The sequence below is a fragment of the Meriones unguiculatus genome, chromosome 20 (genome assembly GCF_030254825.1).
Source record: "Meriones unguiculatus strain TT.TT164.6M chromosome 20, Bangor_MerUng_6.1, whole genome shotgun sequence".
Classification (NCBI taxonomy): domain Eukaryota; kingdom Metazoa; phylum Chordata; class Mammalia; order Rodentia; family Muridae; genus Meriones; species Meriones unguiculatus.
Window position 1 is genome coordinate 44186562 of NC_083367.1, and position 17176 is coordinate 44203737.

A 17176-nucleotide genomic window follows, 5' to 3' on the forward strand; every position below is an offset into this window, starting at 1 on the left:
CTGGTGGCAGAAGATGCATTCCCTACCGACTATGGTGTAAGTTTAACAGTTGTCCTAGGTGTCTTTGGATCAATCTAAAGAACTTTGTTCAGAAGTTTTAGCTTTTCTTTTCTTTTTTTTTTTTTTTTTTTCTGAAAGTTTAGCATGGTCAGGAAAGTAGTTGGGCCTTCCCCTTCTGCCATTAGGTTTTCACCAACATAGTTTTCAGAGGGAGACAGGGAGATAAGACATTGGGGAGAGGTTCCCACACTGCAAGAGTGACGTGTGAGACCAGAGAGAATGTGCAGAATGGTCCCACATCTGGAGGGGACTGGAAGCATATAGTAGTCAATGGTGAAAGAGAAGGCGCTGCGAGGCTACAGGCATGCCCCACAGCCTCTGAGGCAGAGAAAACAGCCTCACCTGCCACGGACCTGCCCATTTTTGGACTTTGCATTTTACAGAGTCGCCTGAGCCATACAGAAGGCAGCTTTGCCTGTGGGAGTACCTTCTCCTCGCAGCATCTTCTGAAGAATGCCTTTGGCAGGGGAGGAGGGCTCTATACTAGATTTAAGGTCCTGCAAAGTAAGGATTTGTCACTGCAGCTCATCTTCAGCCCCCCCGCCTTGTGTGTCTTTCAAAGGAATGGTAGGAAATGAGCTTTTTATAAAATGTTTTCCATGGTTACAGGAGGGACCAGACTAGTCTTTTTTTTTTTTTTTTCTGACAAAAGACACAACAGCACCATGGGCGGTGTTTGTTAGGCATTTGTTAAGCATCTTCTGAACCACCTCTGAGCTGCACCGGGGTTCCTCATTAATGGCTTCCCCTGCCTAGCCCTCACCTGAATGCCAGTTTCATGTGCTGGCACGGACAGAACATTTTCTGTAGATGTAGGACAGCTGCAGAAGCAAAAGGGAGCGTACCTGGTGTTCATTCTGGTTTGAAATGCTTCTGTGATCTTTGAGAAGAGGGGGTGGGGGGGCTTCTTTGCTTTAGCCACGCACAGCTTAGGGTTTGAAATGTCCCTGCCCTCTACCGTAAATGTAGGGGGGTCACGTACTGTTCTGAAAGATGGACTTTACCCTTTGTTGGCTTCTAATGCCAGCACTTGATTCACTTTCTCATTTTGTTCATGTTCAGCCACTTTTGTACATGTCATTGTCAGTCCTGTCTATTTTAGTAGCAGCGCACTGAAAGGTCGTGTAAAACTATAGCAAGCCAGGTGCGTATCCGGGTGCGTATCTTGCACTCGCTGGCTGCACTGTTCTTGCGTGCTTTCAGTACTACTTCTAGATGGGGATGTATCTTAAGAAAACGTTCCTAGTTAGGCAGTACCTCAGATGACCCACTGTGCTTATGGATACAGTTTAGAATCCATATTCTGTTTTCAGGTAGTAATTTGTATCCCACCTGTGTTCTCTATCTTGGGTGAAAAGGCTGTCACCCTCTTTCTTAGGAATTCGCACTGGTTTGTCAGTACTGAACATACTCTTGGTTCTGGGCAGCTAGAGCTGGAGGTAGTTCCCTTAGAGGCTGAGTTACTCTGTGGAGGCCAGTGAGGGGGGGGGCTGGGAAGAAGCCAACAATGTGGTAGAAGGAAACAACCAGGCGTAAGTGCTGGCAGCTCCTGGACATCGGACGGTCACAGCTCGTCTATTGGAAGTATGATCCAGAGAGACCTGAAGCTTGTGAAATTGCAGTCCTACTGTGCTCCCCCCAGACTGCTGCGTGCCGAAAAGTCCAGCTCGTGGAAGCGATTGTGTTCCCAGTCTGCCTGTTCCTGTTTCCTGTTCCTCAACCCTCCAACTATGACAGGCGCTCTCTCTTCATTGGATGAGACACCTTGGCCCCGCCCCTGCAACAATTGTCCTTTGCACCCGAAAAGGCAGATTGCTCTTCTAGAGCATCCGCCTGGGCTCTTATTGCCCTTTCTCCTCTACTAACGAGAGAGATGTTGGTGCGGCAGGAGGAGGTGGAGCAGTGCACACACGAGGTCTTGAGAGTGCAGAGAAGGTTCAGAGAGCACTCAGCTTCAGGACAGCTGTGACTGCATGGGTCCTAAGTACCTGTGGACTGGCACCCCACTGGAACTTGGAGGTTTTTAATGGTTCTCCTTAACGCAGCTTTTGCAACGTTTGCATGGAAAAGCCAGCTTTGTGGTGACCTAGAGTTAAGTATTGATTTGACTACTCAAGCGAGCAGGATGTTCTCAGAAACGAAAGAAAACAAAAGTTGAACCAACTGAACGTAGAAACCAGGGGTGGGTTGTAGGCTTGAATTGGGAGTGGTAAGGAAGGGTCTGCTGGCTGGGGAGTTAACACAATACATGTGTTGAAAGAGAGGCTTAAATAAGGAAACCTGGGGAGGTGGAAGGTTCCCGGTTGATGCTGATGCTAGGGTAGCTCTCTGTTAAACTGGATATCTACTCAGCAGTAGAAAGGATGGTAGAGGTAAAGAATTTGAGACTAGGAACCCATCGGCCTCTGTTGCCCTCGGTTCAAGCATTTATAGATATTTTGAAAGAAGGATATGCACATGCGTTGCTTTTATACGTCATGAGTGTTCTGGACCCAGGAGAGGTTGCATCATGTGCAGCTGGTTTAGCGGGAATAATATTTCCGACTGATACTCGGTTTTCTTTCGACTCTTCCCAATTCTTGTTGCCCTGGGACTCTCCCCCACTGAAGCCAAGGGTTCTTACTTTAAGGAGACTACAGAACATGGCCACAGACAAGGGATGTATTGCTCAGCTTTTGATGTTCAAGCAGGCCTTTCAAGTGTGTTTCAGAGATCAGAGTTAGCCAAACCTTCCCTTAAGAGGCAGGCTTTGTTAGAAGGAAAATAATTATGAATCCCAAGGAACGAAGCCTCAGAAGGCCAGGTATGGATATATGAGGCTGTGAAGGGAGGAACAGGGAAGTTCCTCTCTGAATAGAAAGGAGAAATCTTAGCCAGGAACAGGCCCAGATGCCTGTGATCCCAGCCCTCAGGGAAGCAGAGGCACGTGGATCTCTGTGAGTTCAAGGCTAGCCTGGTCTACAAAGTGAGTTCAGGACAGCCAAGGTTTCACAGAGAAACACTGTCTTGGTGGAGGGTGGGGAGAAATCTTTGCTTGGGTTAGTGAGAAGAGCTTACAGAGATTTGGAGAAGTCTAGACACAGGAATAGATGGTCACTGAGACCCAGTGTCCCTTCTTCGGGAATTCTTCTAAGGGGTCCTTCAGGAGCAATCCCAGCAGGCAGAGGACATGGTGCCTCATTACCTGTGTGTAACTTTGGAAAGAAACTACCCTGAAATGTGTGTGCTTTGCCATGGGCACATTTAGGCAGATCCTGGAGCTCCTGTCCTCTCTTGGTATCCCAAAGCTTGCACATGGCATAGGGGAGAATCCTGAGGGTTGTCCTTACTCTCTGAGTGGGTGTAGAGATGATGAGAATTCCGGGGTCAGAGTAGAGGGTACAGAGAGGAAGTATTCCAGGCTCACCCCTGGAGACTGGCTGGGATTGTGGCCACAGATACTGGCAGACCCTAATGAGGAGTTGACCAGAATGTCAGCAGCCCCAAGCCCACACCCAAAGACAGAAGGAGGAGCTGTCCCATAGGGGCCAGCAAGGGCTTAGAGATCAGGGCTTGGACCAAACTGTCCTCATTACTGTCCTGGTCTGTAATCTTTCCCCAGGGGAAGGAGGGAGGAGGAGGGGAAGTGGCTTTGAGAGTTAAGAGGGGAGTTTAATTTGACTAATTGCCTGAAGCAACCGAAATATTAACTCCTGAGAGACCATAACAAGGTGATAGTTTTCTGTCATAAGCAGAAATGCAATGTTAATAATTACGTTGGATCCAACCATTAAGAAATACAGGTAGCATATTTTAAAATACATGGTTGAGTGTGCACTTTAAGCCCAAGCAGTTAGGCTATATTTTTTACTTTGTGGGAGGGCAAGGGATCCATCCGCTCTTTAAAAAACTCTTCTTTGAGGAAGTCATGGCTTAGCATACCTGAATCAGGCTTACTTTGAACAAGAAGTGAGAAGCTGTACCCTTCCGGCTAGAGCTGTCTCCTTGGAACCACAGATCTTAGGTAGGGATTTGGCTTCTCAGGCCTTAGCTACTGGGAATTTTTCCCAGTGCTGTGGAAGGAGGAACCTCAGCCCAGAGAAACAATTTTAGAAATTCAAGCCTTTCTCAGACTTCCCCTGATGTTGAAGATTGGAGGAGAAATTCTACTATGTGTGTAAAATTTCTCTCTAGTTCTCTCTAGTTCAATAATTTAAAAGTCATGGGGAAAATGTCCCTAAACACAAGGGGAGATGCCCTTCATTTCTATTCAATCCCCATGTACTAAATAAAGCATCGGTTATGCAGGGATTCATTTCCAAGTATAATTCATAAGTACTTTCCAGAACACTGAAAATGAGAGGGAGAAAAACTCTTTTTAATTACATTTCATTTCTCACTGACATTCATACAAGGATGAGGCTACATTTAGGAAGATGTGTTTGAAAACCTGCTATGTCCTGAAATACCTAGTAATTTTTGAAAGGAAACTTTTTAGGCCTGTTTCAAAAGCACACATTGGTTGGAAATGTTTGTGTGTGTGTCGGGGTGTGCTGCCTGTTGGGACGATGCTTATGGATTTTCCTGCCAGAAAATTGCTGTGACACTTTGAGCCAATTTCAAACCATAAATACATCTTATGTTTTCCCTTGTCTGTCAGCAAGAGCCAGGAGAGTTAGAGATGGGGTACCATGATTTAATTGAAAAGAGTCATTAAATACAAGTCCAGAGCTCAGAAAGTTGTATGTATCTATATTGATATGTTGTCAAGTTAAAAAATTGGATTTGTGAAATAGTTCTATTTAAGGTCTAAATAAAATAATATTTCTAAAAGTTAAAAACATTTGAATATACACATTAGAGAAACAGTCTCTTATCCTGAGAATTTATACATTAGCAAGAATGTAGAGTTTTATTTTTTGCTACTTACTCGAGTCAGTTTTTAGTACTTATCTCACTGGTATTTTTTTTTTTTTAATGAAGAATGAGTTGTTTTTAATTTTCCCATAAAGTTATTGCAATCCCTTCAGAGTTATGTTTATGATGAGTACTTGAAATCAATACCTGTGAGTAGCACTTAGCACACACCGTAGTATTTCTGCTTCAGAAAGTAGCTTTTTCTGCAGGTGCGGAGTCCCTGGGGCACGCAGAGCAAATCCTACTAAAATGGAGCCTCTTCCCGGGCATTTTTTTTTCAACCCCCATAATGAAATGTGTAAACAGTTTTGCCCAGATAGTTTCATGGATCTTTCCTCCTTACTTCAGAATTGCTGCCTCCAGCAAATATCTTCCCAACTTAGTGAAATAAGTGAGAATTTTGTGGCCCTTCTGTTTGCCTTGACTGGACAAGAAAGGACCACAGTCTCCTCTACTTCACTCCATCCTAGTGAAGAGCATATACTGCGTTCACTTACAGCCAGGAGCTCAGCAAGAGCTTACCACAAGGCGAGAGACTCCCAGCTATCACGATAAGGTTTCAGAGTGGAGTCTTGGAGGCTGAGGCACCCGGCTTCCTCCCTTGCTTTTACTGGGGTAAGCTCCAGCATCTTCTGCTCATTTGCCTTGTTCTTGTTGTAACCACACTCTGCTCTTGGCCTCAAGAGCTGAGATGCTTCATTCGTTGAGTGCTTTCTTCGGAGATTTCCAACTGGCTTGGAACAAACTACACCTCAACTTGAGAGGTCTTGCCAAGCACAGTGTTATTCTGAATTAGGTCAAGTTAGTGTGGTTTCTGACACTTGTGCTACCCAGCTGAATAGGAGGCGTGAAGTGGCTTTTGCATTCAACAAAAATTTTGTCAATCAAATTTTCTAAAGGAGTGTATAGTGAGATCTGTCTATTTCTGTACCCTCATTTCCTTTTGTATTTAGTAGGATTTAGCCACTTGCTTGAATGCAGTTATGAGTTAGGTATATCGTAGCCAAAATTTAAGGAACTCTCTGCTCCATTACAATCTGAAAAGTAGGACCATAGTTTTTGACATCACAAAATTTACGCTTGTGTCAAAAAGAAGTCATTTCAACTCCTGGGCAGAACTCTTACCATGGCAGCAACCACAAACAGTTCACCTGTGATGGATGAAGCTTCCAGGAGGTTTATTTTGATCCCACAAGATATATGGGAACTCCTGTCTATTTAAATTGACCCTTTCTAAAACTTATGGCAATACTAGTATAAACCCGACCTCCCTTGGCATGAGATGAAGGCTTTCTTCTAATAGAGGAACATATTAGAAAGCTTTCACTCCACAGCACACACATGTACACCCCTAGAAACCTCGTCTCAAAATGAGCAAAACCAGTTTAGAACAGATCATTTGCTGGAGGAGCACATTGGTGAGGCTTCTGCCTGCACACGGGTGAAGCTCAGTCTTACTGCAGTAGCTGTTGGCCTCTGAAGTAGTGTGTGGTACTTTGTTAGCAGACATGTGGTGTGTGAATTTAGTCTGGGGTATTCCCAGAGTGGATAGTAAATATCAACGTGCATTTGGTTCTAATTCACATTTCTTTCCAACTTTCTAGAAAAACAAGATTTGGGGTTGGGTGTACAGCATAACCATTCAATAAATGACGGAAGTACTGGAACGAGAAAGACCAGCTTGCCAGGTGTGGTGCACGCCTGTAATCCCAGCACTCGAGAGGCAGAGGCAGAGGCAGAGGCAGAGGCAGATGAAGATGAATGTCTGCGTTCGAGGCCAGCCTGGCCTACAAAATGAGACCAAGACAGCCAAGGCTACACAGAGGAGCCCAGTCTCTAAAAAGCAAGGAGTGGGGGGAGGGGAGGGACCAGTTCGTATAAGCTCTGTAGCAGGTCTGATCCCTGCAGATACTTGATGGCCACCTGTTTTATTTTCTCTGTCTCCTCTGAACTCCCCTGGCTTGCGTCCTGTGCGTCTCAGGTTCGGCGTGGTTGTGGCACAGTGACATCCTCTGTGTGACAGGGCCAGCAGTGCGGCATGCTTGTGTCACCGCGAGTCAAGACTGGATGGAGCTGGCTGACCTGAATTTCTCTTGTCCGAGGGACTTTTGTGAGCCCGGGAACAGCTTGCACGTTGTCATTGAAGGGAAAGTTACTTGTGCCATGCTTGGGAGGGACAGGAAAGAGACTGCCACCGCCGAAGTCAAATTCCCTTCACTGTGCCGCTAGTTTCGCTGTGAGCAGTTCTGTGTCAGGAAAGCGCCTGCACAGCGAGACTACGAGGCCCAGGCCCGGTGGGTAGGGTGAGTTGCACCCTGTAACAGGTGGCTTTTGAAGTGAAACAGCATGTACAGGTGCTTACCATGAGTGACAGTAAACCCCACTCCACAGTCACCCGAGTCAGATGTCGCAGTTCCCAGCCTGCCTTGTGCCCTCCTCTGCCACTGACTGCATGATTCCCGCAGCCTCATTCTGTTGCCCTTTCCCACCCTTCACACATCCAGGCTCATTTCCACAGCAGCAGAGTGGGGTCTGAAGAAAGCCTGTCACAGTCAAATCATTTCCCCCAGTGTCCTCCTGTGACAAGATGTAGACCTGCTCCTCATGCCACACACCCCCTCCCCCCAACACACATATCTGTTGCTTTCTTTGTCGGGGCAACTAACATGACTCTTGCTAGGTTTGTGCATGTGTGTTTGCATATGTATATGTTTGTATATATCATATCTAGAGCACAGAACTTAAAATGCACACAACACATATTAAAAATATAGATTCATGCTTTAAACAGAGCAATTTTACATAAAATTAGAGACATCTAGCTTCTCTTAAATTAAAAAAAAAACAAAACAACAAGATATAGCAAAACTAAACTGAAAACTGGAAAAAAAATTTTTTGAGACAGGGTCTTACTGTGTATCCCAGGCTGGCCCAGAACTTAAGATTCTCCTGCCTTGGCTCCTGAGGTTCTGGTGTTGCAAGTATGCACCACCGTGACTGGTTCCTGTACAGTTGTTTTAATGTAGTAAACTTGACTTAAAATTAGAAGGAGAAATTGAAGGCAATTCCCTTATTTCTTCTTACCCGTGGTGGTAAGGAAATCCAGGCCTGCATCTCTAGATTTCTAGTGTTATTTCTATCTCCGAAGACCATTAAGAGAGAAGGGTGTATCCTGGACAATACATTCCACTCTGCCATCTTCCAGCCCTTCTCCATCTCTTGGATGAGAGCGTGAGCTAAAGGAAGCTGATTGTTGGCAGCTACATTAGATGAGGGACTTTGTTTCAAGCCCCTGCGGCCTATAATACCTGGCACGGTGCTCTTCTGGGTGAGGGGGGTGTGGCCTAAGTTGCTGGGGACATAGGGCACTGAGGTAGAAGATACGTTGAAGTCACAGTTTTGAAACTGTGCTCTCGAACAACTGTTTTCTGGTGCTTCTCTCTTTTAAGCATGCCCCTGTTCAGTTTTGTCATGAGTGCCTTTCCAAGGACAGTAAACGGTTTTACACACTCTGACATTGTTTCCATAGTAACTAATGTATTTCAGCCAAGGGAGACTGTGATAGAAGTAGGCTAAAAGGGACAGATACAGAACTGGCACAGTGCAAAATATAGGGCAGTGTGTGTTGTGGTGAAGATCTGTCGTGTGTGTGTGTGTGTGTGTGTGTGTGTTGGAAAACCTCTGTAATTATAGCTTGACTTCTTAATAGACTAATATAATTTTTGCTGCATCCAGCACAATTTGATATTTTGCTGACACCAGTCCTTTGGCCAGTACTTGGGCTTTCGTGTCTCTTTGTTGTAATGTGGCCATTATTTAGCATGCACATGTTTTCATGCTCCCTTCACCTCTCTTATCTGGCCTCTGTCCCACTTTCCAGCTTCCAGTTTTGTAGTTCCTCTTAAGCTGGTTGTCTACGCTGCCTGCCTCCACATTGCATTTATTAGGAGAACCTTCCGGTCAGGCTTGAATGCCACGCTCTGATCCCAAATCACCAGTTGGCCACACCCTCTAAAGATGTTAAATTCAGAAGCCGCTGTGTGCATGTGTACTTCCAAACGTTTCTGTTAAACGCCTGGTCCCTCCTACATTGGTCCCAGATTTTAAACAGATATGAGGAATTGTGTCACTCCGCTCAGGGCTTGCGAGTGTACTTGGGTTATTTTGGTATACGACTGTACAGCCCTCTTTTATGCTTTTAATAAATCTCCGTGGTTGAGCAAGTGTCACTCGGATTCCTGTACAACAGAAAGAGAAACTGAGGCATGGTCCTCAGTTAAAATGTAGAATTACATTTTAAAACATAGACTCATACTTTCAAACAGGGCAGTTTTACATAAAAACTGAGATTAAAAAAAAAAGTCTAATGACAGCAGCCCACTGCGCAGGCAGCGTGGTGTCTGATGACCCCCTTGGGAAGACTCTTTAGTTCCTCCCAGCCTCATCTCACCTGCTTTGCATATTTATTCCCGCCTGGTCCTAAGGGTTTTAGTATGTCACATGACTGCACTCACATGCCCAATCACAGAGCACATAAATAGAAGGGCTAGGGATAGAGCCTGGTTTCCCAGGCAGCAGCTTCCTCTTCTGGCTAGGGACCAGACTTTTCTATTTTAGAGAGTGCTTGATAGGCCCGTGGCGAGGAGCGTTCGGTAGTATAGACTGCATTTTGCTCCTTCCTGATGGAAATCCACTCCGAGTTGATGGTATCTGAGTACATTGTTCTTCTTTAGCATGCTCCTCCCACGGGTGATAGTCAGGGTGAAGGAGTTGGCATTAAATGTTCTATTTGCACAAGTACATAATTGCACAAATGTTATATGTGCACAGAAAAACTGGCTGGAAAGAAAAAAACTCCAGCACAACATGGCTTCCAGATTTGTGTGTCGGGGGCGGGGGATGTGTGTGTAGCCTCGCTTGTCATCTCAGAAATGCTATCCACCCCCCCTTTCATTAGCTCAGAACTCCTGAAGAGACGAGGTTGCCCGGATAGTGAAGCCAAGGTAACTCTCCTGCCTGGCCAGCTCTGGGATTGCATGTGTCAGCATATCCGGCTGTTTTTAGTGTGGATTCTGAGGATTAAACTCAGCTCCTTCGCTTGTAAGTGAAGTACTTCACCAACCAGGCCGTAGCCTCAGCCCCTGACTTTTGTGGTTTACAAAATTCTCAGTGAGTAGGTGGTACCTTCTTAAGGGGGCATAGTGAATATCTACTTACATAAACAAAGCATAAAGGAGTACACGCAGCGTTGGCTGAAGCCTGTGTCGGACTCCAGCTCGGGAGACTGGAGGTATTCCGCAGCCATCTTTGCCTCTACTACAGACTAGGCTTTTCCCCCTTGATGCCAGCAGGCAGCATCATTGTGCTCCAGCTTTGTCACTGCCCCAAGTCACCATTTAGACATACACTTGTCACTCTGCCTGAACTGGAGTGGGGGAGTCAGGAGAAGAGGTTGCCATCGAGTTTAACCTTGTTAGGTCTGTGTGTCTAGCACAACCTAGGAGAATGAGCTAGGCTGGGTCCAGAATGGACGATTAGCGGAAAATCTAGTTCTCTTAGGGGAATGGGGTGCTAAGGAAAAACCCTGCTATAAAGGGCCTTGTCTGAGCTGGGACTTGTCCCTGGGCCCGATCCAGCTATTGGGCACATAGGCCATCATGGCATCCATGATTGTGGGAGGACTCCAGACACTGCATGTCTGTCTGCAGCTGCACAGGCCTGGGGGAGCCACTGTTAAAGTGGGCCTGTTCCTGTCTCCCTAGCCCCCGCCCCCTGGCAGGGAGCCAGGGTCACCCTGCACTGGAGAGTATTGAGGAGCTTCTGTGTGCGTTCTGTCTGGGCCTCAGCTTTCTGTGGGGTTACAGCAGGGCCTGGCCCTGCCTGGTCTTTTTTGTGCTTTGGAGTCTAAGTTAAGAATAACCGAAGGAACACTTGTCTCCGTTGACAGGCGTGATATGGAAGTTGTTATCAAATGGCTATTTTATCCTCTGTTGCCACTGACATCACACCACGTACGGCTCTGAGGTTCCCACTTTAGTTGTGGCTGAATAGAGCTGTGATCAGTGGAGCAGAAAGAAGCCATTCAGATGTGACTGTGTGTCCAGTAATGTGTAGATGGTTTTTGGCAGGTCAATGAATATTTTAAACCTCTTGCCAGCAGTGAGAAGGGATGAAAGTGGAATGAAGAAGACGCTATGATAGGGGGAAAGCACACCTCGTTTTTCTCAGTCACTGCCTGCACAGTCAAACCAACCTCACTCCTTCCTGTATGAAGAGTGGTGTGTGTGTGTGTGTGTGTGTGTGTGTGTGTGTGTGTGTGTTGGGTGGGGGTGGGGAGGCAAAGTGTATAGCTAGTATTGTCCTCCACAAACTCAACCTACAATTACCCAGAAGACAACTTAACTCTTTTAAAGTGAGTCCCGAGGCTCTAAAATGAAAATAAATGGCGGACATCCTATTGGGAAATTTTTTTCCCCCCACAAATCATTTTTGGTGATTTGTACACTGTACTGTCACCACCTGCCTTGTCACCAGTGCTCTCATCTGTCAGCAGGAACAGTACAGCAGCCCCTGTGTGCCAGAGGGCACAGCACTCAGAACTCTCCCTTGCACTGCCAGTCTAACAGGAAAACAGTGACAAACAGAGTAAGAACATGGCGGTGGGGAAAGTTTGTTCTACACAGAAGTGTAGGCAAAGGAAGGCTCAAAGATGGCTGCAGACTGATGAGTAGAAAATTACACTTATCCCGCGGGCTGGGTAATATGGGGATGACGGTGCTCAGCCCAGCGTAGTAAAGCCTGTGGGCCGCATCTCTCTGTGTGCCTTCCTGGGACAGGGGAGATGGAATCCCAACACCCCGGAGCAGAGGCGTGCTCCTACCTCCCAGGACTCCTCAGCCTGGCCTGCTCCTCGTCTCCCAGCCTGCTGTCCACAGCTACCTGCCCTCAGCTTTTCAGCGTCTGTCTACCCAGGGTCTACCAAGCCACTCAGCCATTTACCTTGTTCCTCTGACTATGCACTGGCTGCTCTGTGTGCCTGCTCCATGGTTCAGGCGCTTGGCAGTTCCAGATCAGCGAAAGCTGGAAGATGGCCGTGGCAGGAGACTGCAATGCTTGACAACTCTTGGCATTTATTTAGTTAGTATTTATTTATGTTTTTAAAGACAGGGTCTCTTGTGGTCATGCTGGCCTCCAGTTCACCATGAAGCCAAGGATGAGCTTAAACTCCTGGCCCTCCAACCACCCCTCCCAAGTGCAGGGGCTACAGGCTTGTGCCTTCATGCCAAGATCTTGTTTCCTTGTTAGAGTATTTATGTATCTCCCCTTCCCCCAAGGCTTGATGGAGCATTATGTGGCCTAAACGGTTGGGTATGTAAGTAGCTTTGGTAGGATTTGTACCACGGCTTTGGTGCGGTCTGTCCTTTGTCTCCATTCCTGCAGTAGACCACATATTTGGGCATTCATGATCATCCTTTTCCGTGGGTGTCAGGGTCACTTTAGCTAGGTCTGTGATCCGGAACCTCAGTACTCCTGCAGCACGGAATAAAAGCACGGGGACTATCCTACTATTCCAAATCCCACCACCGCGTATGCAGGCAACTATTTATAATGTGTGAACAAGTACAGTTTTGTTAGTTACTCTGTCACTGCATATCTTTATCTACATATGCATACCTTTTTCTACATATGCATGTCTCTATCTACATATGCATGACCCCATCTACTGGCACACATAGGAAGATTTATCTTGCCTTAAGCCTGGAAACTTAAAATTTGGATTTCCTACAGTCAGACTTGGATATAGATAAATCAGGATAGTTGGTCAGTTTTTTTTTTTTAAATGAAGAGCACATCATTTTTAATTAAAATATTTCTATTTCACTTAAACATTTTATAGATAAAACTTACTCTAACTTTCAAAAACACAGCTTTGAAGAGAAACAATGTATGGTTTTGGAGGCAAATGGCACTCTTCATTCTGGATGAGGCTGCCGCATAAAATTTTCTTTTACATTTATTTTACCCATCCATATTCTCTTTGAAACAAGGTAGTTGATGCATAAAAGTAATGCCAAGCTGTCTTGCATGGGAGGCTTTGAAGTCAAAACTGTGGCATCTCCCTTTGGGTTTATGGTAGATTCATAGACTCTTTGTTAGTTAACTCCATCTGTTTAATAAGCCGGAAAAAGAAATTGGATGGTACTGTCTGTGTATATGGATGGGTGAGACTATGAGGTAGTGAGCCAGCAGCTCCAGCTCCAAATAGGCTTTCAGTTTTCTTGTTGGTACCAGTTGCTGGAGTGTCGTGCAAGGAAGGCGCGTTCTTTCCCAGTCTGCTATGCATTGGGCATCTGGTGTTGCGCAATTTTGCAGCATGAGAGAGAGAGATTAAACCCCCCTCTCTGCTGGAAAAGGTGAGCACTCTTGAAGTGTTCTTTATCAGATGAAGGAGTCACTTGATTTGAAAATAGAAAGCCCTCTGCTGTGACCTGTGTGGAAGTGTTAGAGGAAGGCAGAGTTTGCTACCATCAGCTGGACATCCATGTGGCACCCAATTACCCTTCTCTGGTTATCAGGAGCTAAGTTCCTGGTAGAGTTCTCCATCCCTCCCAGTGGGTTAGCTGGCACAAAGGTCATAGACTGTGGTGTCATCGTGGTTTGGGCAGGTCGGCATATCTCAAAAGCCAGAGAGATGGGCCTCAATGGTAGCAACCCTCCTGCTTGTCTGCCGTGGGTTCATGATTTGAATGTCCATCTGCAGAGGATAACATATGCTTTTCTAATTCTCTTCCCCATAGTTACCTCCCCCTTCCCCATTTGGAGTCATCTCTGATTAATGAAATGATGCTTCTGTTAATTATGCATCTTTTCAAACAGTGTAAAAACTGTGTTTCGTTTATGTGGGAGGGGATGCTTTTGATGGGAATAGTAATTCATTATGATAGTGTTTTAAACCATGGACCAGGAAGAAAGACAATAAAGACCATACTGCAAAAGCTTAAGTCACACTAGGATAGGAAGGAAAAATGTTTCTGTTCCTTTTCCTCCAGATTCCTCAACTCTGACTTTACACATTCTACTTAAATCTTTCACCCATTTTTATTGTTCTTTTAAGATAGTTTGCTAAAACAGAACGTTTATTCAGACAGCTAAAGGCAAGTAACAAGCCACACACCATAATACTACAGGTTGTAGGCAGAGTGTAACACAAGCTGGAAGTCTCCTCTGTCACCCCTTTAAAGGACAGGCTGAAGTGGGCATGGGTAGCATCAAAATCAGCACCCAGTCATGCCAGGAGTTATGTCACAAGGTCCTAGGTTCATCTTGGGTTCAACTAAGCATGCCAAGTCTAACAGGTAGTGGACCTGCAGGGCCTTTGGGAACCAGGCTGTTGCAAAGCGCTGGCTTGCAGCAGGTTTTGTGGCTCATGCCTGTAGCCTCAGAGCATCCATGGGCTGGGCAGGAGGAGCTTGAGTTCAGTGCCAGCTTGGATAACACAGTGAGACTCTGTCTCAAGAAGGAAAAGAAAAGACTGCCTAGTTTGACAAAGACAGGAGAATTGAGCTAATTTGGCCTAGGGCCTGGAGAGAGATTTGTTGTATTTTTTTTCCTTTGGATTAGGGTCTCGCTGTGTAGCCAAACTTGCACTTGACCCAGAGTGGTCCCTGGCGTCCGCCTTCTGAGTGCTTGGATGGCAGGTGTGAGCCATCTCACTGAACCCCAGCCGTGGATGACTTCAGAGACCCCGAGAAGGGATTCATGTGTGCGCACGAGCACAGGGTTGTAATTTCGTTATTTCCACCCTTTGTCCTTCCTGTCCCTAGAAGTTAAGATCTTACGCTGGCTTCCTTTGGTGGCAGGTCTTTGCAGTTGCAGGCAAGTGTCAGTGGCGACATCAGCGATTATGTGAACTAGTGGGCAAATTAATCGTCTGCAGCACATGGAAACTATATGGTGGTGCTTTGTGGTGGTTTACATACAGAAAACATTTGGTTCTTTTTTAATGTTTTTTTTTTTTTTCTTTCTTCAGTGTCTGGAAGGAACAGGATGCTGATCTAGACGTGGAAAAAGTAAGTTGAACAGTTCTGTGCTGAAGGCAAGTGCCTTGTGAATTAGAAAGCATTTCTCAGTGGAGCACTGTGATTGCAATTGAATCCATAAGGGTTATTTTCTTTTTTATTTTCATTTTTTATTTTTTTGAAACATTGTCTCAGGCAGCTTATGGTGGCCTCAAACTCACTATGTACTGAACTCATGATTCTTCTGCCTTTACCTGCAAGTCCTGGGATTACAGGTGTGCCACACCTAAGCTCTGTACGTTTTCAAGAGGGAAGTTGACTCAGAGATAAAATTGTCGCACAAAATGTAAAGAAAATCCTAGCTCACTTCAATTTGCACAGTGGTAAAAACATGTTTCAGCTCTAAGTTTGGTCTCTTCTCCCTAAGTAAAATGGGGCACCTGTGGTGTGGCTGCTGAGCCTTTCAAGGGCAGTGCTCTGTCTTTGGACCAGTTAGGGCCTTGTCACCTTTCCCTCCACACCCAGATTGCCTATCTTACTATGCCCCAGTTGTGCCTTTGAATTAGGGCTACTCAAACTTACTATGTACTTGAGGATGACCTTGAGCTCATGATTCTCCTGCCTTTACCTGCAAGTACTGGGATTACAGGTATGGCACATTCTTTCATTCAGTTGACATTTTTTGTGCATGTGCTCACTAGGCGTTAGTTATTCTATCAAACTCAGTGCAGGCAAAAAAGGATGTAGCAGAGACCGCCTTAGGTGACGGGGGTACCCGTGTGATGGAGTGACTTCTGGAAGCTTCGAAAGGGCCGAGCTATCCAGACAGCAGTTGGTGGACTGTGTGAAGCAACCACCCCCTCCATCTTTCTGCAGGTGTGGCTGGAGCTTTTCTGAATCCCTCTCTCTTGAACAGATGTAAGCCTTACTGGCTACTCCTGGGCAGTCTTTTTCTGCCCAGTTGCATTGCCTGGAGTATGATTTCCATCAGCTCTCAGTCTTCAATTCCTTGGCCTCTCAAGGGCTGCCACTTCATCGTCCTCATCAGAAGTGACCTAGAGTTATTTCTCATTTTGAATATCAGTGTGGTAGAAGGTCTTATCCCTGACCTAGAGCCCCTTTGAATCTGGGTGATGTGTTTTTCTTTTAAGTTAAAAAAATATATTTTCTGGAAATATTGATCTAGAGTAATCAAAAGCCTCCCCTGACCCTTTATCTTACAAATGCCTCTGGCTTCTACAGAACTTCTGTGATCTGCTTCATTTGTGAGCTTTTCGGCTCAGACAAACAAGAGGGTCATGGGGAAATCAAAGGACTCTCGCTGAGAGGAGACAGAGGAAGCCTTTGGAAGTCTCTGTGCACTTGGGTTTGAGGTTAGGAGTTGAAAAGGCTCTCCTTTATGGCAGGCCACTGCACTGTGTGACCTTCATCAGTCAGGCCAGGCTCACAGCAGAGCTTTGGGAGCTCAGGGCTTGCTCCAGAAAGGTGGCATTGCCCAGGCAGTGGGCTTGCCATGCACCCTCTGCTCAGGCAAAGTGAGTCATGAGGGATTGGGCCCTAGCATGTAACAACTACAAGAGAGTTAATCTAGGTTCCTAATCCCAGGCAGACAATAAGTGGAGTCAAGTGAAGGGTGACAGAATTAACTCTTGTCTTAGTTCTTTTAACCTTCTGCAAGACCTTATGCTAATGTAATCTTGTTTTTTGCCCCCCCCCACCAAAGTGGTCCCAGCTAGACATAGTGTTGTACATCTTTAATACCAGCACTTAGGAGGCAGAGGCAGATGGATCTCTGAGTTCAAGGCCAAACAGGGCTATATGATGAGCTTTTTCTCTTTTCTCCTTGCCACCCCCAACCCAAAAAAGTTGTTCCTTTTTCAGAACGTAGTAAAATTATTCATGTTTTAAATTTAGAAACACAAACCATATGTATTTGAATTTTTTGACACATATATTGTACCAAAAGGGCTGACAGAATTCCCTGTAAGGTCTACCAGTGAGTGGGGGCTCCTGGAAGCTAGGCTTTGCTGGATGCCCCAATGGGCCAAGGTCACAGCCCCGGTGTCCAGCAAAATATTGAGCAGGACTTTGCTTTCCTGTGGGTGTTTCCAAATAGTGGGATGATTTTAAGGGATGCTGAGTAAGAGGTAGGAGATACTTGGTAGATGGTGATACGGGTTCTAGCTGTCACTAAAGGGCTC

General features: G+C 45.8%; 1 protein-coding gene across 7 annotated transcripts in view; it reads left to right on the plus strand.

The window, feature by feature from the left end:
- Positions 1-17176, plus strand: part of Fyn (FYN proto-oncogene, Src family tyrosine kinase) — a 197793-nt gene that overhangs the window by 9536 nt on the left and 171081 nt on the right. For 4 of the 7 annotated variants that reach the window (XM_060373356.1, XM_021657250.2, XM_021657251.2 and 1 more), the window contains one exon: positions 14987-15026. The exons of the other annotated variants lie outside the window; for them this stretch is intronic. The gene's annotated coding sequence lies outside the window, so the exon portion shown is untranslated. The remainder of the gene's footprint in view (positions 1-14986; positions 15027-17176) is intronic. 7 annotated transcript variants of the gene reach the window in all.